We start from the raw sequence: 21,209 nt of genomic DNA on the forward strand, positions 1-21,209 counted from the left end.
TACAAGAATTCCATTCCACAGCTATTATAACGACTCAAAGGAATGATATTGTTAAAATCACTTGCAAAATGATATAATCAGCAAATCAGAATCTTCCTTTAAAAATGACATTACTGCAGTGCATGCTTACAATAAACAGCATGTTACTGTCCTGGGCGCTAATGTACTTAGATAACGTCATTGGTGTGAACAGGTCTAGAAAATCCTAACATTATAAGTGGACCACGGCAGAAAAAAACAGAAATCACTTCAAGATGGTTAATGATGACCAGTACAAGTCATAAGTCAAGCATCATTAAAGCGCATTAAATAGAATTCCGCATTAATCAGAATACGGCCTTCTCACATTTGAAAATAAGCCTGAACATAGAGTTAATGTCAGAGTTTAGGTGAATATAAATCAGAATGTGAAAGACGTTGCAGACAGAAGCAGGGGAGCTGGAAAAAAACAAACAATAAGGCTTCAATATTTGCCCTTCATCGTTATCAGTGAGGCTGTTTGCTTCTGATCCCATTCGCCATGCTCCTGAGCCGAGACGGCAGCTACCGAGACCGAAAGAGAGAGAGAGAGAGAGGAGAGAGCAGGGAAATCACACCCAAAAAGCCCCTATTGAACCATCAAGTAACAGGCTTTGTTGAGACAATGCTAGCCGGGGGCTGGTGGAAAGATGGGTGTATTTCAGGCAGCCAATAAACACTGGGCTCCCGGAGGGCATAGAGGAGGCAGAAGACATCGAAATGGAGAGAGAGCGAGAGATAGAGGGAGAAATGGAGGCAAACTTCTCATTCTCTCACCCTAAACTGTGACTTTAACCCTCGCCTCATAAACATATGAATGGATCCACGGCGCACACTCCCCCACAGAAGCGCTAAGAAACACCTATGCACAGCGTAGTAGGCTTAAGAAGCCATTCTCTCCAAAGCCTGCATTTTTGCAATGCTGGATTAGTCCGATTTGCAGAGATTAAGAAGTTCGAGCTTTTCTTTTAACGGTTTAATTCTTGGGATGGGGGGGAGGTGGGGGTTTAAATGGATCGTCAAGTGTCGTTGATTAAGCTCATTAGCCCTTTAAAGAAGCTGCCTGACTCGTGCGCCCATCAGATCCTTTGAAAATGAGAATCAATTAGGACCATCATTTCTCATGCTTGTCTGGGTGGTGAACACGGGGTGAAGAACTTTTTCATTTCAAACACATTTATCATGAACTAGGACAGTGAACACAAAACTGGATGCGTTTAACATGGGAAGGAGCTTTAGATGGGTGTGTGGCTATCCGGGAATTGAATGGGGAACTCAGGGAAGGTACCGTACTTTGACTAGAGAATGAGAATGACCCCAGAACTTTTAACAACTCTTTAAAATTTATGAATATAGGTGCATTAGATTGCAAAACAAATAAAGTCAACAAGAATACTGTATATCCAAGTCAATATAAAAATGTTTAAAAAGGTAAATCTAATTAAAACTAACTGGAACAGAGCTAAAGTATTCGAGCACTAAATGAATGTCAATGTTAGTGAAAAATGTCCACAGTTAATGACTGTGAGGAATATATATAGACATACATATACATACATATACATATACACACACACATATATATATATATATATATATATATACACACACACACACATATATATATATATATATATATATATATATATATATACACACATACATTCATATGTGTATGTGTGTGTGTGTGTGTGTGTATATATATATATATATATATATATATATATATATATATATATATATATGTGTGTGTGTGTATATATATACGTGTATGTATATGTGTGTTTTAATTTAAAACAGATGCATATTATCAATAAAATAAAATACAAATAAAAATATTTTTAATTTACAATAAATTTAAAAATGGATTGGAATAGAATTCTGGGTTCTTTATTCGATTTTTTTTTTACATTATAATGTCATATCTCCACTAATTGTACACATTTTTACATAAACTAATAAACCAACTAATTTCGTGCGAACAGCCCATCAACTGAAAAAAGTTTTGTTTGCAGTTCTCACTTTATTTGATATTTTCTGTTCAAATGCTGTTAAATTCATACATCAAACACCAAGTGGGTTATGATACAGGACGTTTATGTACAAAAGCTCACCTGTCAGAACAGCACTTGTTTATGAGCTGAGTAAAGATAGACAGATACAGTAGATAGATATGCACCTGTCATCTGATGCTATAAAAGTGAAGTCTGAAGGACGCTTCATTCATGTTCAGCCAAGCTGGTAAACGTAAGGGCAAAAGAAGGACGCAGCGCTTTGATGAAGTTTCATTGTCCCTTTGAACCCCTTTGAAAGCAGGAGAAAGCAGATTTTTTCATACATATTTCTGGGTTTAATCTGACGTTCAGTGCTGTGCCTTTGGTTCCTGGTGGGATTGGATGAAGTTTAAATGTTAGCTCAGTGGGTGTGGGTTCTCTTCTCTTCCTGCCCTTTGATGCCTGCCACCCTCGGTCTGTATGTCAGAAATAGAGAAAAACACACAGATACGGAGCGAAAGAAGAGAGAAGGACGACTAAGGTGATATGTAATGGCGGCTTTAATGTGCTTAACAAATCCTTTAGCATGCTAATTAATAATCAGATGGCTGCTTTTTGAGCTTTCACTACAAAGCAATCATTTGAGTGAAAACAGCTTAGCTGAGAAGAGACAGACAGATTCACAAAGAGAGAAGAGAATGAACAGGATGCCGAGTAGACGGGAGGAGGAAGTGGAAATACCATCTTTTATACACATGGCTGCAATAAGGAGACCGTGTCCAAAGGACCTGCTGATATCAGATGAGTTTTTAGATTTGTGCACAGTGCCTGAGAAAGAGGAGGAAAATAGCTTATGGCTTTGCTTTTGTGTTATCATTTACTCATCCTTATTTCATCCCAAACTTGAGACTTCTATTCTTCCTTGAATCTAGCAGAATTTAGGAAATTTACAAGCTGCCAAAAAAGTACCAAAAACACACCATGCACTATATTCCATGTATTTCTATTTATGTCCCATTTAAAACAACGTTATAAAATGATGACAAACTTTGTTTAAAAGGATCAGCCAAAAGGAAAATGGGTTCCACTTCAATGTGTTTTTGTTACAATGTAAGTACTGAGTAACACAAATTATATTTTATCTGGTATATGGTTGGGACTAGAGATTGGCCTAGGTTACTTGCATGTAGTTATGTATTATTATTATTATTATAATATTAAGCAAGCATTACAAGCGTACCAGAAAATCTCATCTCATCTCATCATTTCACAATACTGTATCATATATATATATATATATATATATATATATATATATATATATATATATATATATATATATATATATATATATATTTATAAAAAAATGAATATAATAATTATAGACCTGATTTCATTGAAACTCTGTGTCAATAGAAATAGAAATCAATCTGAACACAAAAGTAAATTTTCCTGCTCTCACAGCTTTTGAAAATTTGCTTCTTTCCCTCCATTAAGTTGACTTGCAAGGTAACTATCAACCACTCGCACCTTTTTTAGTAATTTCTCACAATTTTGTCAATGCTTAAGCTGCTGACACTATTCAAATAAACCCGTCATGTAAGCCCTTCATCAGCTCCCAGGTATATAATGTCCAGAAAGGTGGTATTTACAGTCAGAACGGTTAAAGAAATGAGAGTGAGGAGGCGGCACTGCCACTTCTAAAAAGAATAATGATATTTAAGCAGAACAATAAAGACCTTTTACATGAATATTAAAGCGGTCTCAAATTTCATTTTCAAAAGTGCATATCTGAGCTTAGCAAAGCACCAGTTTTGATGTCAATGACGCCAAATGCTCAGCTGAAACATGATGCAATTTTTGAGATCTGAGATTTTCAAATAACTTCTTTTTCTGTGAAAGAAAGACATTCGGGTTTGATCTGACATGAGGATGAATAAATGACGGAATTTCCAGTCTTCCAACACACGATCTTTTCAGCTTCTGTGCCGATGAACAGAGGCCGTGTCTTTTCTTTCTCCACCTCTGAGCTCATCTCTGGTTCTTCTGGGCTCTCGCAGGCTGTCCTTCACACCTGGCCCCTCTGCAGCAGCTCTCAACCCACTCTCGGCTGACTGATCTGTACTAGCACACTTGTTCTGTAGCCATGCACACTACATGTGGGCACTCCAGACTACATCTCTAAAACTTAGACAGCTGTGAGTGCTCAGACTGACTCAGAGGCCACTGAGACCATCTATACACATGGCCAAAATACATGACTATCAAGGCCTTCTGTTCACAAACTATCCATCCAAAGTGGTTTGTGAGATTAGAATAATCCAAATCATCATTGCACCAAAAGCATTACTGAAATGTAGTGTCAAACTGCTTCTAGAGGACTGCTAGTGTGGGCGTCCCTGCAGGCTGTATAGCAACCATTTGCTCAATGGAAGTTTTGACAGTTCTTTTTCAATTTTTCAAGTGACAAGGGGATGTAATAAATGAACGAAGCAATCATTTAGCGCTTTATTGTGTATCTCTGTACACCCAAAGCACTTTACAGTCATATGAAGGAGGATCTCCTCAACTACCTCCAGTGTACAGCATCCAATAAAAGTGATGCCAGTGTGGCCACAGCAGATAATAAATGCCTAAAATGTTCGTATTCATATTCAATTCAGCATATGAAGAATCAATTTTTTCTTGACATTTTTGATAGAGCAGCTTGTACTTTGATTATTATTGTAACTTATGAAACCCAAAGTATGCTGACGACTTACACAAATATCAAACAAAAAAAACTAAACAAAAACACTTATTACTTGATCAGAAATGTGGCCCATCAAGTAAGATATTTCATATTTAAGTTACAGCAGTAGCATTTTGATAAATTAAATAAGATAAAATAATATATTTTCTAATTACATATTACAGATCTGTGCTGTTTTTACCTCATTGTTTAACAAAAATGTCATAATTAGACCTAAATAATAAATGTGTCTCTGGTCATGTATGCAGGACCTATCCAATCATTTACCCTTAAAAGTCGTTTTTACTCATTTACCAGGCTTTGTTGTTCAGAGTTTGTTGTTGTTATGTCTTGAATTTGGAGTCCAAAACAACTCTCGAGTAAATTTTTATGTTCTGAGCTTCCATCTTTGCTATACGTCAATGTAGAATCTTCAGAAGTACTTATGGAGAGACCAAAATCATATCCCAGTGAACACAAACTTTATGCATTGCTTTAGAATACTAAAAAAGGATGAAGGAACCCTTGTCTTTGACAGGGAATCAAATGGACATTTTTTATTCTGTCTGTTCCCATCCGTCTCGCTCTCTATGCCCACCCTCCACAGCCCTTTATTTTTATCTCCACCATTGTGCTTGCGGCAATGTGACTTTGTCTTATTTCACGTCCAAAGATCGCCATTGCAACACTGTTGCCGACAGCTAAATAGTCAAAAGTGATCCAAACAAAAGATGAAATGTACAGAGAAAAAAAAAAAACAAGCCTTTGAAGTACACTATTCATTCATGGGCCATGGCGGTATGGCAGACCAAAGCCTATCTGTAGTGCGGGACCTGACTGAGCAATGAAATGTGGGTTAAAAACTCATCATCCTCAAGGTTGGCAATGTGAGTTCCTCAAGTACTTGTACTGGGCCCTATACAATTCTCATAGGAGGCTTGTATGAATGTACAGCCAGATACCTGACCAGCTCTCACCTATCCATGTTACCATGCAGGTCCATTAATGACTCCACCATGGGCAGCCCTGGAGGCTCTTGGCACTGCTGCGCTGGCTTTATTGACTGTTCTGACATGCTGAGGTCTCAGGAGAGGTACTGGGGAGAGCAGTGAGTCACACAGCTGCAGGGCCAATGTGACAGGCCTGACAGACACATACTCTCCACGCAGAAAGAGAAACCATGCATTCGGTCTAGGAGATTGGCCTACGGTAGCTTCAGCCACCATGTCTCTGTAAATCTATGCAATATGTCTTGGGGAGACTGACGGTGCCATCCCGCAAGCAACTTTGTGGTAAATGCAATTTATTGCATTAGTAATTTATAGGTTCCTGTCACACCTGTTTCCTCTCTCCCATCAATTCATGTCAGCTAAAATAAAAAAAGATTATTATACAATACATTTAATTTTATAAACATATAAATGCCACTGAGCATGTTTACATGCACATTCTTAATCAGTGATAGGTCATAAATGGCTTAAGAATAAACTGAACGACAAAGCTTTGTCCATTATACTAATTTCGACCTCTTTAAAGGGATATCTAACCCAAATACTTAAACTGTGTCACCATTTACCCCCCCTTAGTGGGTTTCTTTTATTCTGTTGACACAGTAGAGGATGTTTTGAAGAATGTGGGTAACCAAGCAGTTGATGCTGGCAATGGACTTATACAGTATGAAAAAAATACTATAGAAGTCAATGGTTACAGTCAACTGTTTACCAACATCATCTTTTGTGTTCAACAGAAGAGAAGAAACTTATTGAAACAAAATAAGTAAATGACAGCAGTTTTCAATTTCGGGTGAACTATGCCTTTGTGTGTGTGAGATATGTAACAGTAAAAGCATTCTTAGTGTGGATTTAAGAGCATCCAATCAGAGTGAGTGTTTGTAAGGGACAAAGAAATAAAAAAAAAAGGTAGTTTACTGGTAGATATCATGTTGGCATGTATGTGGAATTGCTCACTGTCTTCCTGAATGAATCATTTAATTTCTAAATGATTAAAAACACCGATTAATTTAGAAACTATGATTTTGCTTTTAGACGTGTAACCATTTATTCTGCTTACACAGACAAAGTGGCTATACTGTATTGTGTCTAAAATGTAAGTTACTCAATTATTTAAAATCAATTATTGGTCTGGACATCACCACATTAATTAATTTTGGATTTTTCCCAACCATAAACTCAGTTAATTGATTAAAACAGGTTGAGATTGGAAATTAGAAAGATCAGCAATGTGTTAGGGAAATGCAGCATCAAATGGACTACTGGTAGTCATTTAAGCCAGTTGAAAGTCCATCAAAAAATGTTTAGATGTTAAATGTGTAAAAATGTATTTGACAATAGGGAAACACTAACAATAAAAGCAGAAAGGCACAATATTGCAAAAACGTTTCTAACTAATAAACAATGAAAAAATTGTCAGCCAAACAGAAATGTTGATTTAGAGAGCTCAATCATTTAAAGCCATAGATGACAAAACTGCAGCATTTGCTTATAAAAAGAATGTCATCTTGCATCGGTGTGAATGCTAATATAATTATTATCATAGTTATTGTTCTTGGTGTAAACAAAGGGATATAGTTCTATTTAAATCAGAATAGTATTTTACTGATGCAAAAGGTGTTCTCTACATGACAGGCTGTTTGAAGAATTACTCCAAAGACAAATATTTTTTCTTTAGAATAACACACACCAGTGAAGCAGTCACTATAAATCCAGGTATATGTACAGAGTAAATGGGGTCAGTTAGATTCCATGTTGACTTTAAGGTCACGTCATCTGTTTTTAATCAGTGCACTCTTCAAGCAGTACTCACTAGTACATGAGACCCACCTTAATGGAGTGCGTTTAGCTGATCAGCCCAATGAGTTTGGTACACAAGGCTGCCTGTGGGCTTCCCTGGGGCCTTTGACTGTCGACTTCATTTAGCCTGTTCCGTTTCCCACGCTGGAAGAAAATACACAGTCTCTGGCCTATTGAAGCGGAATGGAACCACAAGAAACCACCTTCAGGAGGCTGATTTACCTGGGGCCGTTTCCACGGCAACACACCCCAGGGAGGTCTCGGAGACAAGAGCGAAGACACCCGAGCCCCCACCCCAACTCGGTTTTATTCAAGGAAAAAGACATTTCATATACAGAAGATGGTGTTTTTCTAGCATGCGGAGGAGGCGCGGAGACATACCCTGGATTGTTTTTCCATGCTGATGCACATCCGCTAACCTTTTCAGCAAAGATAGTTCATCTCCGTCACTCGTCTCCACTCGCACACAAGCGCCCTGCAAGGGCCGGGCAGAAGCCTGAGAGACAAAACACACAGTAATTGCTGTCACACAGTGGCTAGATGTGTTAGCCTGCAGTCCTACACATGTACAACCGCCTCAAAGAACGCTGCTTTAAACGGCAAAGGCGGGACGAGTTCAGCCCGCGTCTCGTTTTGTTTTCGTTTTACCTGCTGAGCTACGGCTTAATGAGAGTGCATTCATTAAAGGAAGTCTTCATTAGAATTGCTTTTATGTTTTGGCTGCGAATCTTACAGTGCCGCCCGCCTGTCAACGACCAGAGGTTCATCTACAAATAGGCCGTTTGTAGTTGTTTAGGCTTAGAAAGAGCAATAACCTATGCGCGTCAAAGGATTCGGGGGGATAATAGCTTCGTGACAAGGCAAGCTGTGGGTATGTGCGTCCCATCTGTATGTCTAGCGCCCCACCTGCCCTGTCCTTCTGTCCATCTGCGCAAATGCTCACACACAATCCTTTGCTGCCAGAGACAACATACAATGATTAATAAACACAAACACATACAAGCCACACCTCCGCGCTGACAATGGGCATTGTAACAAGTGAAATTTTGAAACTCAAAGTGATGCTCTTGCATTGGCACATTTGCATGAGAATTTGGACGAGACCAGGGCAAGTTGTCCATTTCTGTATGCATACGTGAAGAAAAATTGTCAACTGAACAACTGTCATGTAACAAATAAAAAGGCAAGCAGCACACTGAAGTAAAAATAATTAAAAAATAAAGTAAGTTCGATTTTCTTATAAACATACTCTTGTTAAGGACAATATTGGTTTTATTTACAACAGTGAATAATAATTATTACAGTGTAGACACAGGCCCTGAGATCTTGGCTAAGAAAAAGGCTAGGAAATAAAAATGTGCAGGTTATTTATCACATTGACCTTTTTGTGACATTGAGCATATGAAGGCACTGAAGCATTTAATTAGTGACTTAGAAATAAATAAATAATTGTAATAATAAAAGCTCATGAAGAAATTTCACACATTTTCATTTATTCCTTTATTCAATACCATAAGTATAGGCAATATCTGTGGCAAAAATATATATATAATAATACTATTAATAACAAGGCCTCTTGAATTGTACTGTACATAGTTATTTAACATTATTTAATCAGTGAATTATATAAATATATAAATGACAATAATAAAAAGCTCAAAAGAATCCCATACATCATATCTATATATATATATATATATATATATATATATATATATATATATATATATATATATATATATATTTTTTTTTTTACATATATTTTTTTTTTTACATGTATTATATATACACACAACAAACCAAGGTTATTACATAATGTAAAAGTAAGTACTTGATAATACCTGATGTTAACAAAGTTTGTACCCATATTTATTACATTTATTACATTATATTTTCAGACTTATTTCCAGGTTTAAATTGGATTTTACATCCCGTTTGAATGCTTTCAAACATTTGGACCCTCTATATATTTTCTGTTTTTCCCTCTGCCTCTATTTTTATGTCAGATGGAATGAAAAAGGCAAGCGTTCTGCTCCACAGATAAATCACAGATTGTGGCACTTGGTGCTACTTCCTGTTGCCATGACTGCTCTGAGATCTACCATTTTAAAGGCATTTTTGCCACCTCAATGTGATGTTTAAAGGGAAAAAAAGCCCCAAAAGCTGTTCAAAGAGTCTTATTTATTAAGAAATTCTGATCTTTAATCCAACTGGAAATGGCAATTTTACACTTTCTCACAAAGGCTGGGAGGTCACAGAATAAATATAGTCTCTGAATTTGATGGCTTATTCCTTTTAAATGCCTAGGGAATTCGCGATTTAGTGGTGAATGTAATGTTTCGTAATTGCATGGTTTCATTTCGGAAAGTCACAGGTGAGAATAAATGAGGATAAAGAGGTGCGCTTGAAAAGAGGAAAAATATGGTCTTTTAAGCGCTCGTTTATAAAAACTAGCAAAAGGGAGTTCTGAAAACATCTGAAACGAGGACAGAGGAAGTACACATAGCGGGAAAAGTTTGCGTTAACGCCTCTATAATTGACTGAGTTCAAAAGCCTCGCTTCTTAGTCAAAAACCAAAGCGAATTAGCGTCTGTCATTGCCTCTGCAAAAGTCTGGACCATACAGGTTGAACACTGCTAAATTAATTACAAGTTCCTATGTTCTGACTGTCACTTTTTGGGGGGTTTTGATGTGAATTCTTTCTAAAAATGAAAATAAATACATTCGTAGGAAAGTTCTCAAACACATTGGACAATAATGATCTCATCCGTATTACTTCCAAGTGCAACAAAAGGAGCCTTTCCAACTTTCAGCACAATGAACAAAGATGCCTGTGTTTGGTTTAGAGCGATTTTTGCCAAGAGCTGCACTCCACGTTGAACGGCACACTTAATAAAGAGCATGTGCGGTTTGTATTTTAAATAAATGCTACTTTTCCCCATATCGTCTCCCTGTAGTGGAGTAATTTCTAACACCAACAAGTTCTCATTGTTCATCTACAGCACAGAGGTGAAAGACACTCTCTCTGTAGGGCGACAAAGGTGCATACATTTATCATGAGCGCTCTGTGTATCTATCTCTGCAGTACTCTCACAATGCTACGCCGGCAACAAGGTCTCTGCAGATTCATAAGCGTGAAAAATGGATGAATAAATGCATGAATAAACAGTATGGAGAGGAAACATATTCATGAGATAAAACATTTATATTTGCATTCACAACAAAGTGGGTATTGCAGTTTTCCTTCCTGTAAATATTAAATAAAGGACATACTGATAGAGATGAATTAAATACATTTCCACGGGCGCTGAACCTGGGTTCAAACCAGCCTGACTTGTTATTGTGACATCAGATCTCGCTTGAGTCCAGTTTGAATTAATTTGAATCAAATTTCATTAGCAAGCATTTCTTTGACTCAAAATATATACAAAGGATAAAGAAATTAAAAATTCAAATGTTTAAATGATTAAAATATCTAAATACTTGATTGGCTTATTGTTAATAATAGGCTTCCCTGAAATAAAAGGAAAAATATTCATTCACTTTCACTTAACAGTGAATCTTTCAAAAAAGATACCTAAAATAGTTAGGTATAAGGTATTAGGTATAAAAGAGGTATAAGGAATATCACTTACGATTTTTGACTTAAGCAGGCAAACCCTTAGCAACAAATCAGAAAATCCTAGCAAATGCAAGCACCCAGACAACCCTTTAAAGCACCCCAGCATAGTAAAGTTTGATACATTCATCAGATAGAAGAAAAGATACTGTAGATAGAATGACAAATAGAATGATAGACAGAATGATGGATGGATGGATGGAAATACAGATATGAGGACAGATAAAATAACAGAGAGATAGATAAAGAGACAGATAGAAAGTTAGTAAGAGCGCCAGTGAGACACATAGAACGTCAGAAAGATGGACAGACAGATAAAATTTAGACAAAGATGGATATAACATCAGAAAGAAACTGATAGACAGACGGATAGACAGACAGAACATCAGACACAAAGACAGACAGATTGAACGTCAGATAAAATGTCAGACAGAGAGAAACAGATAGAAAGTCAGAAAGACAAAGACAGATAAAACGTCAGACAGATAGACAGAGACACAGATAGAACGTCAGACAGACAGACGGAGGGTCAGACAGAACGTCAGACAGACAGACAGAGACAGATAGAACGTCAGACAGACAGACGGAGGGTCAGACAGAACGTCAGACAGACAGACAGAGAGACAAATAGAACATCAGACAGACGGAGACAGATAGAACATCAGACAGACGAAGAGACAGACAGAAAGTCTGACAGACGGAGAGACAGATAGAACGTCAGACAGATAGACAGAGACACAGATAGAACATCAGACAGACAGACGGAGAGACAAATAGAACATCAGACAGACGGAGACAAATAGAATGTTAGACAGATGGAGAGACAGATAGAACGTCAGACAGAACGTTTTTAATTCTGAATCTTTACAAAATCATTTAAACAATTGACGAGTTTAATTCTTTCTGAAGTCGAAATGGATATCTTAGTTGCCGTGACTGCATAATTTAGCGTATCTTTCACTTATAAGACAAGGATCTACAGGCTATCAAGCCCTAAATACACCTGTGTTGTCAGACAGCTCTGGGTAAGTCAGGCTGGAGCCTCGCAATCATGTTTGCTCAGAGCTAGAGCTCCGGCTCTCAGAGCCCCACATAAGCAGATGCTTGTACAGGCTTCTGGCACATTGAGCTGTGTGAAAAGTCACTTTCTTCCTCTCTCTTTGATCACCGCATATAACAGGCTGGAAAAAACAACCCCTCAAGTTCATCACGCTGCAAATAATTACCACAGAAAGGTGGATCGCTCTGAGGAGCTCAGAGTAAACGGAAATTTTAACGGCTGATTTTCACAGCTCGCAGCTGCTTTGAAGTTGCTTAGCTACAACAAAAGGCTAAAGAAGTTAAGAGAGCGCTTGGGTTTTAACTTTTTCCGCCATTCGACAAGTATTTGCTCTTATTTACCTGTCACAACCACCTTTGTTCTGCTTTAAATACTAGTCCGTTCTTACTGGGAACTTCAGATAAGCGAGAGCGCATTACGCCCGTGCAGTCAGCACCTTGTAGGAAATACGTTGAACATCCAGGCTCTTAAAATGCCAAACCACTCCTGTCCCCTCTGTGCCTGAGAGTCTTTAGGTCCCTTAAGATCCCGCCTGACTGGATTCATTAATGCAGGAGGAAGTCTCTCTCCGTCATCTCTCCCGGTGCACAATGCTCTGCAAGGCAGCTGATAAGTCCAGCTCAGCTCTTCTCTGGAGCTCTGCAGGGAGCTAAAGATCCTTCAGCATGCTATGACTTCCATTCCTCAAGAGGTAATGTCGAAACTTTATGCAGTGGAAGCGTATGCGCATAAGCAAAAACGCTTTAATGATTCCCTGGTCAAAGAACCATCGGTTTTGAACGTGTTTTTTCGAGAGGGAGAAGATCTCATTATCAGCCGAGAGTGTCAAGTGGTTGTTAACAAAATGGTTGCACCAAACTAGTTTTCGGGGGAGTGTGTAAAGCACAAACCTGATTAAAAGGCTGGCAAGTGCTTGTCTAGCTGTTGGAGCCATACATCCATACTTTTTTCATTTAAACTTACTCTGTAAAGCTAGACAAGCAACACCGTCACTGCCAAAAGTCTATTTACTGATTATATGATGCATATAGCACACTATACACACTATTTCTATGAACGTATTATGATACGTAATTTCTATGAAAGGTGCATCTCAATTGGAAAGCATATATAGACAGAGAACAACACATACTGACAATGGACTTTCTAATTGTGTATTTTTGCCTCTGTGCTCATATTTCTTTTCTGAAACACAAAGACATTGTAATGTGTGCATTTTATTTATTTTTTGCCATTAGACCACAAATAAAAGCGTGATTGTGAATCATTAATGTGAAAGTGTGTATTTTTGAAATGGATATATGCAGCCTCGGGGCCGTTCCAAGCCTTTATGGGGCCCTACTATATTTGGGGGGCCCCTCAGTGCTGCTAATATGACTGGTTATTGTTAAAGCTTGTTTATTTGCATAAATCTAACACACCCAGGACCAGTTTTGTTTGTTGTAGTGTTGCTTACCTCACACTATTGTATGTTTTTATTCTTTTGCAATTTTTTTTATTGTTTATTTAACAGCTGCAAGTGTGGTCAGGTGTTAATTTGCACTTAACATTCAAAGTCTTAACGTATTAAATGGCAAATAAACCAGCAGGCGATGCATTTACAGAACATACGTATTAAAGTTGTAATTTTATTGCAAGGTATATGTTTTTATAACAAATATTAAACAGCAGAGGGCTCTTGATATACATCTAGCTAAACTGAGGCATAATGACATTGAAATATAATAGCACCCAAAAGGTAGGCTAAGGTAAATATGTAAAATGTTTAGCTGTTATCGGTTTATAAAACAGAAGCTTATTTTTATTGCAAAGTTATATACCCAGGAAAGTTACTTTTACACAGAAGACGAACATTTTAATCAGGTAAAATGTTATATTGTATTAAATGTTTTTTTATTTGCTGATATTTTGATGTTCGAACATGAACTTCGCAAAAACAAAAAGACACCCTACCTAGGCTATGCTACCAATACAGTTTAATAGAAATGAGAATGACCATAGTTAGCTAAGGATGGCCCTGCCACAAGACCTTCATGTTGAATTTGTCCCCCCTCCACCCCCGAAAAGTGATCGATTTGCTAAGCTTTGGCCGGAAGATGAACTGCGTTTGTGTGAAAGAACAAAGTCATACACACCTTAGGATGGTTAGTAAATTATGGACAAATTTTCATTTTTGGGTAAACTATTCTTTTAACGGCAAATTAACAACAACAAAAATGCCTCTCAACATGTCAATCAGATGAATTTTTTCTCTAGTGAGTGATTCAGAATGAGCCTCAGTGCAGTTCAGACCTGACGACATTGCTATGTGAGCCTAGCAGCAAAAAAAACCCAAAAAACATGGCACCTTGCTGGTTTATCTACTTAAAATGTAATGCAAGGACACCGTACAATAGCAACCCGTGCTGGAAACCAGCATCCAAAACACAACATATGCCGGTGACCACTTAAACCGATGTTTTCAGCAGGGAAAATGCACATCTGCTGCACGAAGAGACTCAAAGCTGCCATGTCATCTCATTTAGCGTCTTACTTCTTGCTCGCATACATGTTTTCCAGGGACGGTTTCTACAGTGTCCTCTTATATGTCTACTTACTGTCTTTGTGCGGATTTGTCCCTGAATTTCTTGACAGGAAAAAGGATACTCGTTTTGAGTCTCGGGAGGCAACGTCAAGCAAAATTGCAAACAACTTTTAGAGTTCCGCCATAACACCAGCTGTAACACCTCAGTCTGATCTCCTATTAGACTGTCAGCAGCTTGCACAGCCCGACAGACCAAACGGAGACGAGTGGGACAGCTGTAGCAGCAGCCTAGCCGTTTAACACCTAGCTTTAGCGCTACACAGCACTGCCTTTTGAGCGCAGCAGCCAAGACTGTATACCAGAGGAGGGGTTGACTCACAGGAATCACAGAGAACCTGTCGGGAATAGTTAAACACGACGCTCCACGCAAGTAATAAGCACCGTTTGTATTTCTCTAAATATTTCCCTTGCTCTTGGGAGGAGAGAGCCGCAGGGAAGTTTTCCTCCTACTAAAGATGTTGACCTTTACAAATAGAGTTGTGTCTCAGCCAAGGCTGGCCTCCCTCGTACTCGGCCGTTTCTTTGCAGCAAGCTTATTTCATTTCCATTTCAAATCATAACATTTCTTCTTCTTTTTTTCACCATATAGTCGCCCACAGCACTGCTTTGTGCATTAATGTGAATTAGCAGTTTGTACTGAAGACGGGCGGAATTATTGTGGTGGGCTGATGCTTTTATTTGAATTCTCAATGGCTTTAGCATTTTAAGGTCATGCAAATACATGAGCACGTCAAACTTCAAGTCATATATGTGAAGAAGAGCTTTAAATAGTGCTCTGACGTACTGAGTGGTGATTCTCATGGGAGCACCAGGTTTGAGTTCAGTCTCAGTGATAAATATTAAACATAAATTGGTAGCACTTTAATATAGGACCGGTTCCCAAATACTTATTAATATATTGGCTGTACTTATAAAGCACATATTCTGCTAGACCATGTACATCTCTAATCCTACCCAATATACCTTAACAACCACCTTACTAACTACTAATAATTATTTTTTTAATGAGGCAAAAATCATAGTTAATGGTTTGTTAATAGTGTGGCCCATAAATAAAAAAATAAATGATTTAAATAAAATAGAAATATTCAACATTTTATAAAGAGCATATAACAGGATTTGATACTTTAAATAAATAGTTATTTATTGCTAATAAAAATCAAAAACAAAATATTGCATACACAAATTTACACACCATATCAAATATATTAGAAAAATGTTATGCAGAAAATAAGAAGAGCACTATATAAGTTAATGAGATTCAATTATTTTTTGATATCATTGACAGATATTCTAAATATAATTGTGTATTATTTTTTGTGTACATGTAATCAGATTTCAAAAATTGCACACGCATAAATTACATTTTTAAATACACGAAATCAGTGTACAGTTATTTAATACACCACATATTATTGATCAATTCTCCCTAATTCTCCTTTCCATCTTTTAAATGTTCCTGAAATAACCTGCAGCATTTAGGCCTTCACATTTAGAAAGACTCGATTTGTGGACAGTCACTAGTCAGATGACTATATTTACACAGAAAACTGAGACCTCACAGCATTTGACCACTGGGTATGCAAAAATGATTTCAGTTTGGAGAAGTGCTTTCTCAACATTTCTGCATCAATTACTGATCAACATTAATTATAAGTCAAGCATATATTACGTTTTGTGAGCCAAACCTCTTTCACATAATACATTTACTTGGTAATAGATAAGCAGTTAATAATTAAATAGCACATTTGTTTACATTAGTTAATGGTCACATGCAGGTAAACAAATAAATTGTCTTCTTCAGTAAGCATTTTATTTTATTTGTTATTTTAAAATGATTTATTTAAAGAATACGAAGACCAGTTTGCCAAACTTTGATGTAAAGTCTAATGCACTTCATTTTATTAATGACTAATATAACAGATTTTCTTTTTCTTTGTATTTTTAAGCCAAGCTGGTACAAGATTAATGTGATAACATATTTGAGTTAGGTCAAAAGAAACAAAGTTAACTGTAGTTTTCAAAAAAGCTATTTTGTTTAAATGACCAGCCAAAACCTCTAAAAAAAAGTTTTCCATTTTTTATTAGAAAAAGCTATTGTTTAAATGCCCCGTTAATTTCATTGTCATCTAGGACAAATAGAGTACACGGAGCACACGGAAACCTCATTTGTGAATTTCCTTGCACTGGATACACCTGCAAACGCAAACACGCACTTCATGTGTAAACATTCTCATACTCTCACATGCAGGCACTTATTAAGATCTCCTCCTCTACCTGCAGTGAAACACCCTTTGTGTGTCATACTCAATGGATATCTTTTCGCTCGCTCTCTCACACGCTCACAGAGCCGGTCTGCTCAGCGGGGGAACCTCATGCTGTGTGCTAAGGGACACGGGTGTTGTATTATACCAGGGGTGACAAATGAAAGCTGGCATACTAAGAGAAACGGCAGCTTATTTGGTATGCTAATGTGAGATGGAGAAAGAAAACACAGGAGGCTGGCGTGGAGCCCACGCAAGAGAGATCAATTCGCTCCAATTGGCTCCAGCCATCCTTGGTTTTCTCCAGACTCTCCCACTGGGAGAACTGCGGCATCCACCTGGGACTCCATCTCTTTTTACAGCACCTATTCTTCAAGTTGGTTTTAAATCCCAGACGGCAGCGCATAACACAAAGCAACTTTCGCAAAAGCGCAATGGTTGCTGCTAGCGCTGTTGTGCAACAGTCCACCAATCTTCCAGAAGTGTACTGTTTTTACATGACTACCTAAATAATTGCTAGCTTTTTAATGCATTTTTAATAGACACAATAATAAGAAACAGTCCTGTCGGCCTTGGCATGCGATACGGATGCCCGTTAATTAATCCAAAAAATCCCAAAAAAATCTGTGAAGTGAGATTCTTAGTATAATGTATGGCAGATGCTAGAATGCCCCAAACCAAAAACATATTGAGAGACATTTACATGAAAGTCTTTGGAAAAGTAATAAACTGCTGCATGAAGTTTTTAAGGCTCTAGAAGAATCAAGTTGCGAAAGCCCTGGGCAGTTTTAACATACAGCTCAATAGCTGTCTTAGATAATCCCTGGATTCTCAACCGATCAATTGCAAAAATAAAAGAATTATATTTTAATTAATAATGCTTGCTAAAGCAAGCATCGCTATTACCTAACACTTTGGGGGTTGGGGATTTGAACAAACTCCTAATCCTAAGTATATTAAACTTTAGAGCGTAACTCATCCCGGATTGCTCAGGCAACGGATATGAATGATACCTCAAAGTGGTGCCATTACTTGTTAGAATGATTTTACTTGGAAAACCATAAAACAGGTCTAAAAACCCATAAGCTTGAGGTGCAGTCACATTTGTCACCGCTTTTTGTCAATAGGAATCTGCACAATTGAGGACAAAAAACCATGCAGATTTTAAGTTTGAGTGTATTTCTCTGCTTGACCAACAGAAACGTTTGAAAGTGACTTCTGTTTAAGCAGTGCTCTATACAAAAAATACTACTGAGAATGGATAGTCTTCCGACTTCGATTTACATAATACGTAACCACCTAAAACTAGCCATAACACCTAAGCCAACACATAACAATGACCTAGCAACCACCCACAACATGCAGACAATACAGAATTATTGTTTATTATATGCAAGTGTGAATTAGTTTGTTTTTTAACTGCGCTCATTGTGCTTTACTCGCCATGACATTCATCTTATGTTTACAATTAAGCAACATTCACAGGCAAAAATGCTCTTTCACCAGCCTATAATCCAGTCATGAGCAGGTGATGAAACAAAGATGTTCAAAAGCAGACAATGCAAGCACGGTTATTCATCGCCGTCCTTGAGACCGTTTATATCTTCATAAGGTTTGTCACTTTGAGATGTAGCTGGTATGTATTTAAGCACAAAAGAGGCCTTTTAACATTAAAAAGCCAAACATGCCACTGTGACTGCAGTGAACTAAATGAAATGTTTGTACAAATAAGCTTCTGGAAAAAGTTCTCTTCATAGGACTGTAACAGGGCACTAATATATATATATACACACAAATTATACATATACACACGCAGGACTTTTTTCATGAGACATTGAAAACCTTAATAGCACTGTAATAGGGTACTAATATATATAATAGATTTTTATAGATATATAATTTTATACATACAATTTTATTTATTAATATATAAAATTCTACTTTGCCATTAAATACATTATTTCTTATTTTTCTTCCGAAATCAAACTTTTGAATGGTAGTTATAAAGAAGAGAGATTTCAGCTGAACAAATTGTCTCAGCCCAACGATGTGTAAAAAATGAGTGAGAAAGATGCATAAATTTGATGTTAACTGCTAGCTATTTTCATGCCAAGTGTAAAAATTGAACAAATTGCATGAGAATGCTAAATAAATCTGATGCTGACAACTACCTACTCTTCATGCCAAGTTAATTTTAGGTAATATAATAGTTTTCACAATCCAAAAAAACAAAAACCGGACACCAAAGTGTACCTAACAACTCGACGGATGTCAGAACGCCACGCCAAATTCTCGTGGGCCAATGGCTCACGCACCTCTTCACAGCAGGCCAAGCACCCCTATAAATGATACACAATCACGTTAAAGCCTATTAGACATGCATTAGTTATTCGCTCACTCTCACACACACACACCGTACTCTGCGTCTAAAGGAGGGGTGCAACACACACCTGAGGGGAGATTGTTGGGGCTAACGGCAAGATCCACACGATGACAGAGTGTCAATACAAAGCAATTTAAGGGCGCATGAGAAATCGACCCCCCAGATAACAGGCAATTTCTCTGCTCCGATGACTCCCGTGGACAGCCAAATAACCACAAAAACGAGAAGAGAAAGAGGGAGTCTACTGCTGAGAGGCTGTGATTTGGATCACGTTGCACTGGTTACTATTGCACATTCACTAGTGGCTTCTCCATCCCCCTTTCACTCTCTTTGTCTGTCTACTTCTCTTTTATTTTCTGTCCATCTCTGCTTTAAACACACTCACACAAACACACACACACAGCTCAGCACTCCACTTAAGACTTAAAACAGTAGCTTAAAACAAGATGGAAAAGTGTAAAACGTAACTTGAGGGTTTGAGATTTGGTGTCGAGTTGAATGAAAAAAAAACTTTGCCAAAGTTTGGGATGCCCGTGGTGTTATTTGAGCACGTATGGTGTGTTCAGGCACCATTATACTCTACTTTTTAAAAAATAAAAACGAATGCTGTGAGAAATACTGTATGCTATAAGGCAATGTGCTCAAACTGACCATCGGTTTCTCCATTGACATGGAAGCATTTATTACGATGGCAGCATTAAACTTAATGACAATTTATAAATGGTTTACCAAAAATTAACCACCGCCTGAGCAAACCGATTCACTGTAGTGGTTCACAAAATATGGTATTATTCCATTCCGAACTCATATATTTGAAGCCTTGATTCATCATATCTAAGAGTCAGTTAAGAGAGAATCAGACATCCCACTTGTTCACTTCAGTTCAATACTGAACGAATAGGAAGGCAACAACCCCAAATTAAAGACTGTAAAATGCAGGAATGCAGAATAGTTATATAATTGCCACATTATATTTCCTTATAAAATGCTCTATTATTCAGAGCATGCTACGGTCACGGAAAGCCGTCATTCAAGAATTGTTTTTGTTAGTGCTCTCAGAGACCTGCCTGCTAACGGGGAGTATAGCTTAAAGACTGACACTTCCTGCAGGCAGTGTTTGGTAATAGGGCGGGTTGTCAATCACAAGCGCTTTCGCAAAGACGACAGCAAGTCTATATATTCTCAATGTTTGGGTGAGAGCGAGGTTATGGAAAACTTTGCAGATTTATAGATTTATGACTCAGAACGCATTAATTTTTCAGAGATGTAGGATGTATTGAAGGCGAACTAAGGGATGGGTGTTCTTTCAATCATTTTCATGCATTATCAATTCATGGAGTTGATGATTTAAGTACTAAGAGACTTTGTTAAAGTCCCTATGAAAGACTTGAAATACACTATCTTAATGGAGTGTTTCCTAAAATTATTTCATTACATGGCACAGCTGATTGGCTACTGAAACAGGAGAGAACCAATGAGCTTGTGCTTGCTGTAGCAATTTCAGCTGGTTTCAGAAACCCTCCATCTTCTCCAGCTCCACCTGTATAGATCTGCTATGAGGTGAATCATGTATGCTATATAGGGGTTATTTCATGTATGTTATATGTACAGCAGCAGTATTTCTTACATACTTACAGCATCATTTTGTCTAGGTACTTGATCTGCCGTAGCAGATCTATTCCACCGGGACCAAATACATTAACACTGGCATATACATTACCATGCCAAGCCCTTCAAGAGTTGTAA

At 37.6% G+C, this 21,209-nt stretch overlaps 1 long non-coding RNA gene across 1 annotated transcript in view; it reads right to left on the reverse strand.

Annotated features, from left to right (window-relative positions):
* Positions 1 to 7,831: 7,831 nt before the first annotated feature.
* Positions 7,832 to 21,209, reverse strand: part of LOC122328331 — a 38,615-nt gene continuing 25,237 nt past the window's right edge. Inside the window, exon 3 of the long non-coding RNA XR_006247783.1 lies at positions 7,832 to 8,049. This is a non-coding gene — a long non-coding RNA (uncharacterized LOC122328331). The remainder of the gene's footprint in view (positions 8,050 to 21,209) is intronic.

This window comes from Puntigrus tetrazona, chromosome 23, assembly GCF_018831695.1.
Source record: "Puntigrus tetrazona isolate hp1 chromosome 23, ASM1883169v1, whole genome shotgun sequence".
In the NCBI taxonomy this organism is placed as follows: Eukaryota; Metazoa; Chordata; class Actinopteri; order Cypriniformes; family Cyprinidae; genus Puntigrus; species Puntigrus tetrazona.